We start from the raw sequence: 11,635 nt of genomic DNA on the forward strand, positions 1-11,635 counted from the left end.
ATATACATTTATCTCCAGTGCACATGGAACATTAACTAAAATAGAACATGTGCTAGACCACAAAACATACCTCAATAGAATCAGGAAAATAGAACTAGTATCAACAATCTTTTTAGACCATGATGGGTTGAAGATCGAAGTGAATCACACAAAAACATCGAGAAACAAATCAAACACCTGGAAATTAAACAACTCAATGTTGAACAACGAGTGGGTTAGGTTAGGAAGGAAGTCAAAGACAAAATCAAAAGATAACTGGAAACAAACAAGAATGAAGACATGAGCTACCAGAACCTATAGGACGCAGCTAAAGCCGTGCTAAGAGAAGAGTCGCAAGCATTCCTAAGGAAAAAAGAAAGGGCCTACATAGATAACCTAATCACACAGCTCAAGATTTTAGAAAAAAAGCAACAAAAAGAACCCAAAATTGGCCAAAGAAAGAAATAATAAAATTTAGAGCAGAAATTAACTACATGGAAATCAAAGAAACAATACAAAAGGTCAATGAAACCAAGAGCTGGTTCTTTGAGAAAATAAGCAAGATTGATAAACCACTAGCAAGACTCACAAAGAAAGAAAGGGAGAGAACCTTAATAAACCGAATCAGAAATGAAAAAGGAGACATTACAACAGAAACCAATGAAATCCAAAAGATCATCAGAGACTACTTTGAGAGTCTATATGCCATGAAACAAGAGAACCTAGAAGAAATGGATAAATTCCTGGATTCCTATAATCTCCCAAGACTGAACCAGGAAGACTTGGGATACCTGAATAGATCCATTCATCCATTCATATCAAGGAAATCGAAGTGGTAATAAAAATCTTCCCCAAAACAAAAGCCCAGGCCCAGATGGGTTCACTAGTGAATTCTTCCGAACATTCAAAGAAGACCTTGTGCCAGTTCTTCAAAGACGACACTCCACTGACCAAGCAAGTGGATTAAATTAAGAAGCTTCTGCACTTCAAAAGATACAAAAACCAGAATACAAAGACAATCTACAGAATGGGAAAGAATATTTATCCAATATCCATCTGATAAAGGGTTGATATCAAGGATATACAAAGTATTGATTGAACTCTACAAAAAGAAAATATCTAATCCATCAGAAAATCGGGTGATGAAATGAACAGAAACTTTCCCAAAGAAGAAATCCAAATGGCTAAAAGGCACATGAGAAAATGCTCTACATCACTAATCATCAGGAAGATGCAGATCAAAATAACAATGAGATATCATCTCACACCACAGAGGCTGGCCCACATCCAAAAGAACAAAAGCAACCGGTGTTGGCATATATGTGGCTAGAAAGGGACTCCCCTTCACTGCTGGTAGGAATGCCAACAGGTTCAGCCCTTTTGGAAAACAGTATGGACGATTCTCAAAAAATTCAAAATTGAGCTCCCATTTGACCCACCAATACCACTCCTGGGAATATATCCCGGAGAGGCAAAAGAGTACAGTCGAAATGACATTTGCACTTTTATGTTCATTGTTGCACTATTCACAATAGCCAAAATCTGGAAAAAACCCGAGTGCCCGAGAACAGATGACTGTCTGAAGAAACTTTGGTACATCTACACAACGGAATATTATGCAGCTGTTAGAAAAGATGAAGTCATGAAATTGGCATACAAATGGTACTACATGGAAAATATCATGCTAAGCGAAATGAGTCAGAAAGAGAGGGACAGACATAGAAAGACTGCATTTATCTGAGGAATATAAAGTAATAAATTGGGAGACTAACATCCAAGAATAGCAGAGATTAGTACCAGGAGGTTCGTTCCATGGCTTGGAGACCAGCCGCACATGATGGGGAGAAGGCGGCTCAGATAGAGAGGGGAGCACCAAGTAAAGGGTGTTGGGAGGACGCTCTCAGGATGAGAGATGCATGCTGAAAATAGACTATGAACCGAATATGATTGCCACTCAATGCCTCTTTTGCAAAGCACAGCACCCCAAAGAAGAAAGACAACCAAAGGGAATGCCTTTCCACATGGGTGGGTTGGGTGGGTGGGAGGGATGCATGGAGCATTGGAGGTGGGGAATGGGGACTAGAGGAGGGATGGATACTCAATCATTGTATAACTGAAACCCAAGCACCAAAATTTGTAAGTCTACAACTGTACCTCATGGTGTTTCACTAATAATAAATAAATAAATAAATAAATAAATAAATAAATAAAACAGAGCCAGAGGGCTAGTACAGAGCTAAGGTGCTAGCTTTGCCTGTGACTGGCCCCAGTTATATCCCCGGCAATACTGTTGTATATATACAATAATATATGATACTCAGAACACTACTGAGTGATCCTTGAGCACAGAGTTGGGAATAGTCCTTGAAGAAAAACTAGGTGTGCCCTTTCCCAAATAAAGCAATATCCAAGGGGTCATTCATCAAACAGGAGAGATGAGAAATCTATGAGCAAAAAATAAAATTCTATCCGTAAGTCTCCACACTAGCTTACCTCCTTCAAGTCCAGTAATCACTCTCTCATTACTGACTCCCTCACTTTTTCTTCCCATGCCTTTTCAAATAAAACATTTTTTTTCTAAATTAGAAGTTTACAAAGTTTTCTGATATTATTATAGCTTCAGTGGTTTTCTGAACTGGTATGTTTTCTTTCCTGGGGCAGCAGAAAAGTATTTGATCTCAAATACAACAGGGTAAAATATTAATCATGTCAGAGCACAAGAAATATAAGTACTGCTGCTTAATTAACATTACAATAACCAAAGATTATGACTTTGTTATTTTCACATATTAGTTCTCCTCACTTTATTTCCTGCAAACATATAATATGAACTTCATGATCTTGTGTAGAGATCATGCAATGTAAGATACTGAGGTAGAATTATATTCTTGAAAGTATTTTATTTTTAGTGTGGAAGTGCTTACCTATAAAGCAACCTCTTATTTTCCTGAGAAAAAGACAGGCCATAAAATGAAGCAACATATACTACATTTTTCAAAAATATATAATAGGAGAGAGTAATTCTGGTTGTATAAATAATAAACTCACTCATAATTGGGCTCGTAACCTCTCAAAAATGCTCTCTCATTAGAAGTCAGTTTCTCTTCATGAATATTTTCCTGTGGAAAACTTAATATTTATTCAGAGTCACCAAAGAGCAGAAACAGGCCCAGGACTCATTAGCTGTGTGAACATCTATTAGTTCTGTGATCCCTTATTAGCTCTGTGACCTTGAACAAATCACTCTTCCTCTCTCTGTTGAAATTTCCAATTGCATAATATGTGCTCCTACCTACTTCTCAAGGATTATTGTCAGGCAGATTTCTACTCCACCTTGTAACACTGTATTTCACATTTTAACCCATTCTATTTCTTTTTGCATAAAGAGTTAATTGACTTATGGTCATTTTAAAATACTAAGAAGAAAATGCTAATTTCTTGAGCTCAATGTTTGATAAATGATGTCAACTTGAAATAAAGTCATGGTAGTTATAATTTCAATTAGAATTAATTTCTTCAATCAATTCTAAGCAAATTGCAAGGTAATATGCAATGCAGACAGAGTTTGAAGGGATAAACAACTTACAGAGGAGAAATTCATTTAGCAGTTGATTCCTAAGAACTTGTATTTGAAAAACCTTAAAGAACATTTGGTCCAGTAGTAAAATCTCATCTCTAGCAGCTAGAATGGAGGGTTTTTTTTTTGATTGGTTATAAAAACTTCTTCATTTAGATAGCAAAGACCATATTGGGCATTTCTTTCATTCCTAGTCATATAACTTGGAAATATTTTTTGTGGCAAATCTGTTTCCTTTCTGTCCAACTTTGAACCTAATTCTCTCTGTTGTTATAAAATAGAAACAGTTTTCTTAATGACAGCCTCACTGGTGTTTGCAGTCTGTCTTCCTAAGTCTTCTTGGTTGTAATTTAAATGATCTCTCTCTGTCTCCGCCTGTCTGTCTGTCTGTCTGACTCTCTCTCTCTCTGTCTCTGTCTGTCTGTCTGACTCTCTCTCTGTCTCTGTCTGTCTGACTCTCTCTGTCTCTGTCTGTCTGTCTGATTCTCTCTGTCTCTGTCTGTGACTTTCTCTCTCTCTCTCTCTCTCTCTCTCTCTCTCTCTCTCTCTCTCTCTCCCTCCCCCAGCTTCTGGTAATAAAGAGGTAGTGTGAAGAGGAGTTGTTCCATTTCTAGATTCTTCATTGTCACTAGTCTTGTCACTGGACACTATCTTTGGCCAAAGTGAAAAGAACGCTTATAGATAATCTTTAGACATTGGAGAAGGCATGAAAGCAGGTTCCAGCAGCTCAGAGCCTCTAGAAAGGATCATAGATTGGAAACATACTGCTTTTTTCTTCTCAGAATGCCATTTTGACTAGTGATGGTCAGCAGAGAATCAGAAAACTCTATATTATGCAAGGTATGGTTGCATTAGTTCAGTTGCAGGTAAAAATATGAATATGAGTAAATTTAAGCAATTATAACTAAAACTGCAGCAAACATCCACATTCAGGTGTTTAACATGATCATAAATGCTGAACTCTGTGGATAAATACTGAATTAACTAATTGTATTCTAGTAGTTTTATGAAAAATAACCTGCAGTATCATTTTGCATTCTCCTTAATATGTATTTTTTTTTTTGCTTAACATTTGGTGTCATAGATCCAGTCCTGCATCTTGGGTACTCTAACAAATGTGTAGAGGAAGCACATAATTTTAACTATATTAACTTTTTGATACATTTTTAGAACATTTCTCATTCTCTTGACTATCTGTAATTCTTCTTTGATTGTGAGTCTCTTAAATTTATAATCCATTTGTACTTTATTATGATTAATAGTTCTATGTATTGTGAACACCAATTTGTGACCAGATACATATTGTGAGTAGTTTCCCCTAGTCTGTGGCCTATCTTCTAATTCTCTGAACATTATCTTTTGTAAAGCAGAAGTTCTTAAAAATTTTTTTAAGAGTCAGACAGACAGTAAAGTATCATGTGTCAACAGAGTCTCCTGCCCCCGCACCTGGCTGTCCTCACCGGGGTCCCAGGAGGGGGGAGGGTTGAGTTTCTCTCCCCCCCGTCCCGGCCTGAGCAGAGCCCCAGCAGCTGAGGACCTCTGGAGCCAGCCACGGCCATGCTGGGACCACTCTTCATACATCCGGACAGGCCTCATGCATGAAAGAACTGGCAGAGGAAACCAGGCATGCGGGTCCTGGGGCTGAGGTCTCCAAGCCTACTCTGATTGGGACTGGGCCTTCTCCAACCAGACCCCCCATCTTCCAGTAGGTAGGCGTCACACCCACCAGCTGCCGCCAGCGCCAGGTTGGTCCCATCAACAGTCAAGACGCAGAGACTATAAAACCCAGCTCCTGGATATCTTATTATCTTATTTTTCCTTTGGAGAACCTGGCAGGCTACCAAAAGTATCCTGCCCGCATGGCAGAGTCTGGCAAACTTCCCGTGTCGTACTCAATATGCCAAATACCAGTAACAATGATGGGTCTCATCCTCCTAATCCTGAAAGAGCCTTGAAATGGCTCTTTAAAATCTCAGGGCTAGGTAGAAGGAAACGTTACTGGTGCCTGCTCGAGACAATCGACCAACAACAGGATGATCGTGATTGTGATTGTGATCATGTGTCATGTAAGAAATAAATGCATAAATGAATAAACTCTGTATGAAAATCTTGGCACAAACAGTATGCGTCTAACAAAAATCGGAGAGGAGTAATTATAGGAAAGTCTTACGGGAAGGGTTAAACTATAAGAATAGTTTTCTATCATTTTTATTCTTCACCAAAGTATACGTGTGTCTATACAGTTATTGTATATACATCAACTCCACTAGTAAAGCATAAGCTTACAAAACCCCAATCGCTCCCTTTTCTTAGCCCCAATGAAAGAAGGATCCCAGATCCCTGTGTCTCTCTATGAGTCACTCCCCTATCACTTGATCACTTGACTTCTTGTTAGTCGTCAATTTGCTCAAGCGGGTGCCAGTAACGTCTCCACTTGTCCCTGTCGTGTGCTAGTGTAGCCCAATGGCATCTCTTCGCTCTGGGAACATGAAGAGCCTCAAACCGATCATTCATGATCTTGATGAAGAAGTCTGACCATCTGGTAGGTGGGCGGCCATGCAGTCTTTTGACATCCCGTGGAATCCAGTCGGTAACAGTTTTAGTCCAGCGGTCGTTTTTAAATTTCATTATGTGACCGGTCCATCTGATTTTTGACACCTTGGCAAACGAGACAGCATCCCTGATTCTTGATCGTTGATGGATGTCGGAACTCCGGATTCTTTCTCTCATTTGAGTGAAACGTGATATTCCAAGCATAGCTCTTTCAATTCCTCTTTGGGAGACCCGAATAGCATTTTCATCTTGCTTACGTAGGGCTCAGGTCTCTGAGGCATATGTTAATGCAGGAAGAACAGTGGAATCAAAGAGATGTGCCCGGAGCCGGAGGTTCTTCGTCCTCTTAGCTATTTCTTCGACTTTCTTGAAGGTGTTCCAAGTCACTCTCTTCCTCCTGCACAGCTCGGGTGCCAGGTCATTTGTCATGTTGACTTCTCAACCTAGGTACACATAGCTGTTGCATTCGGAGATGGTCGTTCCGTTGAGAGCGAATGGGGCATCAGGAACGAAGCTGTTTCTCATAAACATTGTCTTCGTAAGATTCAGCTGTAGTCCTACCTTTCCACACTCACGGTCAAAGTCGGCCAGCATTGTGCCAAAGCAGAGGTGGTGTAGTTGCCGACCATCTATCTTCACTCCCATTCCTTCCCATTCCAGTCGTCGCATGATGTTCTCGAGGGTGGCACTGAAGAGTTTCGGTGAAATGGTATCACCCTGCCGCACCCCTCTTTTGACATCAATGATTACTTCTTTGTAGAATGGTGAGATCCTGGTAGTGAATCCGCAATACAGCTCACGGAGGATCCTGATGTATTGGGCTTGAATGCCCTGATTGGCTAGGGCTTCAATGGCCGCTTCCGTCTCAACAGAATCAAAGGCCTTCTTTAAATCAATGAACATTAAACAGAGCGGCATCTTGAACTCCCGAGAAACCTCAATGAGCTTGGTTATCGTGTGGATATGGTCAAAGGTGCTGAATCCTTTGCGGAACCTGGCTTGCTCGCATGGTTGTCCTTCATCTAGTGTTCTGCCAATCCTATTTAGGATGACTCGAGTGAACAACTTGTAGATGACAGACAATAGGCAGATCGGGCGATAGTTGCCAATGTCATGGATGTCTCCCTTCTTGAACAGTAGTACGGTCCTGCTGGTTTTCCATTGGGAAGGAACCTTTCATTCAGACAGGTAACGTGTGAAGAGCTGAGCCAGTGTATTGATGAGTACTGATGGCAGGTTCTTCAGGTGTTCAGGTCTGACTTTGTCTGGGCCGGGTGCTGTTCATTTCTTTACTGACGAAATGGCATGTCGGATACTGTGAATTTTCAGGTCTTCTTAATAATAAAACTTTTACTTTGTTTTTCCCCGACGATCATTGCTGAATGACACCTTGTGATCCTAAGAACCTTAAGGGTCTAGGAAATCATAATATAGGTTTAAAAAAGGTATGAAGTTTATGGGAAACTTATCTGATCCGGGTGAATGGTTCCAGCCATTCGTATCACTAGCATTAATAGCATTAGGCTCATACTGACATTGTGTTTTAGGAAGTAATCCAGGATGGATGAGAGATTCAGCAATAGTAATCTCTGAACAGGACCCTAGAACACCCCAAAAGTGGAACATATGAAAATTACAGTTTATCAATTGCTTGTTTCCAAACTGTGAGGAAATTAGTATAGGAATATGGATAACAGATAGAGCAATTCTCCTTGACAGTGGACCACTGGAGAAACTGTGTACTACAAAATGTAAGGCCATAAGGAAATAAAAAGACCCTCCTCTAAAAAATAAAATAGTGATTAATGGAAGTTTGAGCATCAGATTTAAAGTGGTACTAAGAATTTGGAATATGAAGTGATGCCATAAGTATTATGAGAATACTTTAAGAAAAAGAATTAATTTTATCACCAGGAAAACATTTGTTCCAAACCAAGAACAGTTCAATTCTCTTCTCCATTCCAGGCATGGATGCTATTATTTTTAGAGAACATTAACTAAACAATGAGCTTTTCAAACAAGCATTCTGCAAAGGAGAAATAGGCATAACTAATTTTTTCAGTCTTTTATACTTCAAAGAAAGCCATTAAAAGATTTAGATGCTTGAGGTAGTCCATAAATTATTCTATTATTATAGCCATTAAAGTATTTCACACCCATTCATTTATTTGTGATTTGATTTCACTCCATGAAAATCTTTGTTTTTGAAAATATTTGTCACCTTGAAGATACAATTTACATTAAACAATGAGTATATTTAAAAGGTTAGATTTTTAAATGCCATTAATAGGAGGGTGCAGGGGCTTGGTCTCACATAGCTCCTTAAGAATCTATTGCTTTTCACAGTATATTTACCAGACATCTAAAACTAATTGTCCTTAGAAACTTATAATAGAAAAGGTAATTTCATTGCACAGCTCACATTTTGTATCTCTTTTTCCAAATAGCCTATTTGATAAGTGACAGAGAGAGGATGAGCATTTGTTGAATCCTTATTGCTTGCAGACTCTGCAAGTTGAAGGAAAGACCATCAAGCACATTGTTCTAAAACAGTTCTTAGAAACATATAGGTTAAATAAATAGAGATGAAGCCTCGAATGGTAGGAGTCCTGGCCCAAGTCCTGGTTCCTGCAATGGCACTGAGTGAAACGTCAGTGGTAGGTCAACCTGGACCTGCAGAGTGAGAGCAGCATCAGCCTGATGGTGACTTTGGGCTTCCTGACACCCCGAAATCACCACTCTTCCTCCAGCTCGACTACAATGACTCAGGACCAAGTTTCCCCAGAAATTAAATGGCCAAAACTTAGGTATGGAAGACACACCCACAAGCCACCTCCAGATCAGCTATGCAAGCTCATTTATCAGCTCATTATTGCTTCAAATACCCATAAATAAATCTCTAAAGAGATCAAAAGCTGCAGTTAAAATCTTAGACCTGCACAAGACTGAACAGACCAAAGTGTGTTGGAGGGGAGTGGGTTAGTTCAGTGACCACCCAAATAAAGTCACTAGCAGCTGCTTATTCTCACAATCCGAAGTCTCCACCATGCTCCTGGTCAGATTTCACCATCTGGGGATAAAGCTCAGCAAGTTATTAACCTCTCCAAGGTTAAATCTGGGCATGCAGGTATTGTGACTGACATCTCTGGGCTTTCTCAGGTAGATATGGGCTGCCTTTCCTCACCTTCCTGAACTTCTGAAAGCCCCAACAGTCATGTCCACACCCCGAAGCCACCATCCAGTCAAAACAAAGCCACTACCACAGCTGTACCTTCCCAATGAAAATACTTAACACCCTGGACAAACACGATAAACTTTAGTACCTCTATTGCAAACCATAAAGGAGACAGAGAGGAGGAGGAGGAGGAGGAGGAGGAGGAGGAGGAAGCGGAGGAGGAGGAGGAGGAGGAGGAAGAGGAGGAGGAGAGTAAGAAGTAGAAAAGGAAGAAGAAGGAAAAGAAGGAAAGGAAGGGAAGGAAGGGAGGGAGGGAGGGAAAGAAGAAGAAGAAGACAACAACGAAGAAGAAGAAGAAGAAGAAGAAGAAGAAGAAGAAGAAGAAGAAGAAGAAGAAGAAGAAGAAGAAGAAGAAGAAGAAGAAGAAGAAGAAGAAGAAGAAGAAGAGATTTGTGTTGAAACATTGTATAACTTAAACCTAATCACAAAGAGCTTTTTGATGGTCTATCTCAGAGTGATTCAGTAGCAGAAACACAGATAGATATGTAGATAGATTGAGATGATAAACAAATAAATAAATAAATTGAGATGATACTCTAAGGAGTTAACCCGTTATTGAAAGCAGCCCTTGTCCTCCTTGCCTCTTCAGGTTCCTATATAATACTTCACAGTAAGGCAAGGAAGGACAGTTCAGCAGAAATACCAGCATTTTCCTCCCAAACACCTAAGAGAAAACATAAATAAAAATCACTATCACTATCACCCCGTTGTTCATCGATTCGCTCGAGCGGGTCCAGTAACATCTCCATTTGTCCCTGTCATGTGCTAGTGTAACCCAATGACATATTGGGGGGCTCCTTCAGGATCAGGGGAATGAGGACCATTCATTGTTACTATTTTTGACATATCGAGTATGCCACGGGTAGCTTGCCAGGCTCTGCCTTGAGGGCGGGATACTCTTGGTAGCATGCCAGGATCTCCAAGAGGGATGGAAGCTTTTGGGGCAGCCTCTAATCACCTTTACAGGTGTTTCTAGTCAGGCATATAGGCGGGTATGATACTCTCAGTAGCCTGTCAGTTTCTCTGAGAGTGAGAACTAGAGAACAAGAGGTCACGCGGGCACAAATGCGGCTGTGTGCTTCCAAGAGCTTGGTTTAGAGTATCTGGATCCTGGCCGTTGATGGGGCTACCTGGCAGTTGGTGGGTGTAACTGTCTAGCTCCTGGAAGGTGGGGGAGCTGGGTGGAGGAGGCCCAGTTCCACACTGAGCAGGCTTGGAGACCTCAGCCCCGGGTCCCATACACCTGGGTTCCTCTGCCGGTTCCTTGTCCAAGCATGTGGAGAGTGATCTCAGCATGGCTTTGACTGGGTCCTGGAAGTCTTCAGCTGTCGGGGCTCTGCTCAGGGTGGAGAGGGAAACTCAATCCGTCTTCCTCCAAGGGGCCCCGGTGAGGACAATCAGGTGCAGGGGCAGGAGACTCTGCCTTGTTCTCTTCCTGGAGCTTGGTTTTAGAGTCTTTGGATCCTGGCCATTGATGGGGTTACATGGCAGTTGGTGGGTGTAACTGTCTAGCTACTGGAAGGTGGGGGAGCTGGGTGGAGGAGGCCCAATCCCGCACTGAGCAGGCTTGGAGATCTTGGCCCCGGGTCCCACATACCTCGGTTCCTCTGCCGGTTCCTTGTCCAAGCATGTGGAGAGTGGTCTCAGCATGGATTTGGCTGGGTCCCAGATGTCTTCAGCTGCCGGGGCTCTGCTCAGGGTAGAGAGGGAAACTCAATCCGCCCTCTTCCAAGGGTCCCCAGTGAGGACAGTCAGGCGCGGGGGGGGGGGGGAGGAGGGGGCCGGGGAGGAGACTCTGCCTTGTTCTCTTCCAGGAGCTTGGTTTTTTTATTTTAAAAACAAATAAAAATAGATTTTTCTACTCCCAAGAAAGGATTCCTTAAAGTTTGAAGGAGGACAGAAGAAAACAAGAATGAAAGAGCCAGCTCACAGAGATATTATATATATATATATATATATATATATATATATATATATCTCCAAGAAGAAGATCCATGGAAAGTACAAGAAAATATTTTCATGCCCTGGGGCTGGAGCAATAGCACAGCGAGAAGGGCATTTGCCTTGCAAGCAGCCAACCCCGGTTTTATTCCCAGTATCCCATATATGGTCCCTTGAGCACCACCAGGAGTAATTCTTGAGTGCATGAGTCAAGATGAACCCCTGTGCATTGCCGGGTGTGACTCAAAAAGCTTAAAATAAATAAATAAATAAATAAAATTTTCCATGCTCTAATAATGGCACCAAGAAACAGTGAGTTAAATATTGAGATTTACCTAGAGAGATTCTGG

This window comes from Sorex fumeus, unplaced genomic scaffold, assembly GCF_029834395.1.
Source record: "Sorex fumeus unplaced genomic scaffold, SorFum_2.1 ptg000008l, whole genome shotgun sequence".
In the NCBI taxonomy this organism is placed as follows: Eukaryota; Metazoa; Chordata; class Mammalia; order Eulipotyphla; family Soricidae; genus Sorex; species Sorex fumeus.